Source organism: Sorex fumeus, unplaced genomic scaffold (assembly GCF_029834395.1).
Source record: "Sorex fumeus unplaced genomic scaffold, SorFum_2.1 ptg000013l, whole genome shotgun sequence".
NCBI classification, from domain to species: Eukaryota; Metazoa; Chordata; class Mammalia; order Eulipotyphla; family Soricidae; genus Sorex; species Sorex fumeus.
The window spans coordinates 24,585,600-24,590,194 of NW_026606070.1; the positions used below are offsets into that span (position 1 = coordinate 24,585,600).

Sequence of the window (4,595 nt, forward strand, 5' to 3'; positions counted from 1 at the left end):
GCTATTGCTCCAGCCTGATGTGCTATGGCTCTGGATTTAGTGGTAATAAAATAAAAGTAAATATTAAAGTAAGTGGTCTAGAGAGATAGCACAGCTGGTAGGCATTTTCCTTGCACGCGTTCAACCCATGTTAGATTCTTTCATCCCTCTTGGAGAGCCCGGCAAGCTCCCCATGACATATTCGATATGCCAAAAACAGTAAAAAGTCTCACAATGGAGACGTTACTGGTGCCTGCTCAAGCAAATCAATGAACAACGGGAAGACAGTGCTACAGCGCTACATTAAAGTAAATATTTTGAATAGACACATTTTATAAGTTTTTGAAATCTTAGGGAAGTGGCTTTTAAGATGATGGCTACCATCAAGCCACACACTATCTTAATTCAATCATTACTTAACTGTGTGGCTTTCTTACTAACTACAGAACCTTGGGCAAATTGAGTAATCTCTCTGACAATAATAGTAGGTACTATCTTCATCTTAATTTAGTGTTTATAATGTGACCAAAAATTTTTCTCACACTATTAAAATAATCACAAACTATTTCCAAATAAAGCATAAGAAAGTATAAAGAAAATTGCATAAACATACATAATTAAAATGACTATTCATAATGATTCACAATAAGTAGAAATTCATTACTTCTTAATTTAAAATTCGTATGTTTCAAACATTTCAACGAATATTTCAAGAACTATTTTAGGAAATGGACAATTTGATTAAAATGACCAGAATTTCTGCCAGGATATTTTTCCAAAAGACACATACAAATAGCTAATAGGTGCATTAAAATTTCCAACATTATTGGAAGATGATGGCTTTTCCTCATGATGGTCTGCAGGCGATTCAGCGGGCACTGCAGAGATTTCAAAGTCTCAGCTGATGGCTGGAGTGTACGACCTTAGCAAACTCATTCTAGCCTTTCGACCTTGCTGTGAGAAAGGATGCTAAAACCCCAAGTCTTTGATGTTCCCTCTGTCAGCCTCTTTTCACTGGTACCCACCTTTTGTCTCTGTATTTTCATCCCCTTCATCCCCACACCGGTTTGCATATCTGGAATTCTTAGCTCATGACATTGGCAGGATGTACCAGGCACTAAGAGCTACTGGAGGAGAAGAGGAAGGAGAAGGCCAAGATGAAGCTCATTAGGCTACAGAAACAGGTGGAAAGAATGTGGAAAGAAAATCACAAAGTTCACAGAGATTCTCAAGACCTATTTACTCCTGCTCTGAGCCAAATAAAGTGGACTATTTATTAAAAAATATATCATTATTAAATGTCAGGAAAATAGATGTCAAACAACAATGGAAAAATCACCTCATGCATGTCATAAGTTCTAAAAAAAGTTCTAGTGAGGATGTATAGGAAAAGTAAACTGTATAGGTGTTACGGAATATTAAGTAGAGCAGCCACTATAAAAAGTTGTATTCAGACTCTCAGAAAAATTAAAATGCAACTACCATAATTTCCAGCATTTCTATTTCTGGAAGTTTTACTACAGAAAATGAAAACACTAAATCATAAGATATGCACAACACATGTTTATGGTAGAATTGTTTATAATAGTAAATTTAAGAAAACATTAGAGCCCATTACTGAATGTATAAAAATGCTGTGCGTTTACAGACACATTCACATTTTTCTACAGTGGAATATTTTTCAACCATAAAAAAAGATAATTAAAAAAACTAAACTGCTTGAAAGGGACAGTACAATAGGGTTTGTCAGGATCTAGATTTTGGGGAAATAAAAAGCTATTTAAGGATAAAAGTTTTATGTATAAGAATAGTAAGAAAAATAAAGTAACTATAGTCAGCAATACTATACTACATACGTGAAAGCAACTTCGGAAAAATAGATCTTGATTGTGCTCATTACAAGCTACAATATTAATTTTGTAACAGGATGTAGGTGTTAGCTAATACTCCTATTTTTATGATAGTCATTTTTGATAGATAAATCCACCAAATCAAATACACTTTATAATTGTAGTTTATATAAGAATATTGTGTTAAAACCGTTAAGAAAAAGAGCTAAGTCATGGAAAATGACCCCTTGTGCTGATAAGTTTTTGTTAATCCCTCATGGAGTCAAGGATATGGAAAACAGACTCTTAATGGCATTATAAATATTCTATGGGGTGGGGGGACAAGAGTAGAATTATTGCTGTGACCATTTTAGAAAATAAAATCTTCAATATTTTACCTTATGGCTTTATATAGAACATTTTTATGTGATTAGTAGATCATCTTTCTTTGTAAAATCCCTGAAGTATCATACTGCATTGGTATGTCTCAGTCACCGACTGGAGGTCAAGAATCTCATCATCTGTATCAGGTAGGTCTACCTGTGGACAAGGCTCATTAACTACATTAAATACATAGGTGCCAGTAGTTCATAGCAATTCTGGAATATAGCTAGACATCTGTTGGTGATTTCTTGACCAATGATCAGTTCTTTTGACTGCAAATGACTCAGAGTAACTCTTGGATCAATTCTCTGGACTCCTGGGCTGTCATCTGATTCATATTTCCCATTTCCATAAAAGAGAAGGTCGTTTTTGAAATGAAGTTAATTCCTAGCATGTTAATTGCCCTTGAAACGTTGAGGCTCAAATATCTGTTTTAATTATACTTTATGATATGATTATTTTTAATAATAGATTCATAATTCACTGATTTATAGACATTAAATACAAGTTATGTACCTATGGAATCTTCTGTTTACTATGCTTTTTCTAAATTGAGTTTTCCCTAGGAATGCTCTGGGATTTTGTAGTTAAATTTTAAGAGGAGTTTCTTTTAACTGAGAGTCACGCTTCTAAGATTCTGCGATATTTTGATGGTGTGAATGATACTCTGAGTACAACCATTCACCATTACTTTCTGGAATTCTAGTACAAAACTTAAATCATCTATCTTGGGTTTGATATCTGCACTATTTTTTTTTTTTTTTTGCTATTTGTGTTGAGAGCTCGGCAAGCTACTGAGAGTATTCCGCCCGCACGGCTAAGTCTGGCAAGCTACTCGTGACGTATTCGATATGCCAAACACAGTAACAAGTCTCACAATGTTACTGGGCCTGCTTGAACAAATTGATGAACAACGGCAGGACAGTGACAGTGACTGTGACAGTGACAGTGTGTTTTTAGGTTACACCTAAAGGTGCTCAGGATTTATTCCTAGATGTGTGCTCAAGAATCATTTCTGGAGGTATTTGGGAGGCATGTGTGGTGCTAGGGGCAGGGTCAGTTCCATGCCAGGTAAGTGCCTTAGCTCTACTATTTCTCCATCCCTGTTTTAAATTCTTAGTGTGAAAATATTGGATGAGACTAGAAATCAGTGCCATGCTGTTGCTCTACTTACATTGCTTGACTCTTTTTCATTTAACCAATTATTCTTTAATGTACCTGATACTTCTCATACTATTCAATAAAGCAGAAAAAAGTAGCAAGATAGTACTTTTACGCTTTCTAGTACTCCTGTTAGATCAATTGAATTCATTTGATTAAATTTTTACTTACATGTCACCAAACTCAAGACTGTTGTTGAAAACCAGTCAATAAAGCTGTGATCTGAAGGTGCTAAATGTGCAAGAGACTTTAGAATGGCGGTGGAGGATTATTGGCACTCTGATAAAGGGTATGATATAGATAGTATTACAAACGTAAAGCAATGATAGTGGTACTGTTGTTAAAAATGTACTGTTGATTTTTGTCACATTACACATTATTTTATTTAATTTAGAATAATATTTTTTATTTTGATTCAAGTCCTCACTGACATTATCTTTATAATTTATATCACTGTCACTGTCACTATCCTCCTGTTGTTTATCAATTTGCTTGAGTGGGCCCAGTAACATTGTGAGACTTGTTACTGTTTTTGGCATATCAAATACGTCATGGGTAGCTTTATAATTTATGAGGCTTACAAAATAATCTCCTTAGAATTATTTGATTGCAAAATCCATGATATTGTTTTATATTTTGTTAGGGAACTATTTGTTCTGGGAAACCAAAGTTTCTATGTCAGTGTGTATGGCTGTAAAACACATGACCTCAATCATAGTAACAACAAACATCTTATTTTTGTCTAATAATTGTGTGGATCAAAACTTAAGAGAACAAATTACCGTAAAGCTTGCTGGTTCTTGATTTATTAGTTCATTATATGATTAGCCTTTCTGATAGCATGATGCCAGCATTCTAAGAGCCAGATTCTAGAGAGAGGACATACCAAGAAGTCATACTACTTGGTGATCTGGTTTTGGAATTATATTGTATATATAGTTCTATACAGCATATATATATATGAAATATATAGTATATATAATATATGTAGTATCATTTTCATCTTATTCTATTCTTCACAACAGTTACAGGATGATGTCCACTTTGGAAGGAAAGAATGATAAATTTTATTATTTGTTAGAAGATATCAATATCTGGGACAAGACATATATATTTTTAATTTTATTTTACTTTTATAAAGCTGTTCACAATAAATGATTACACTTAATATTCCAACACCAATACCACCACCATTACACCTTCCCACCATCATATTTTGCTGCCCCCTAAGCAGTAACTAGA

General features: G+C 34.0%; 1 non-coding gene across 1 annotated transcript; it reads left to right on the plus strand.

The window, feature by feature from the left end:
• Positions 1 to 807: 807 nt before the first annotated feature.
• Positions 808 to 893, plus strand: LOC130020826 (small nucleolar RNA SNORD35). The gene has a single exon (XR_008792030.1). It is a non-coding gene; the product is annotated as a small nucleolar RNA SNORD35 (small nucleolar RNA).
• The last annotated feature ends 3,702 nt before the right edge of the window (positions 894 to 4,595 follow it).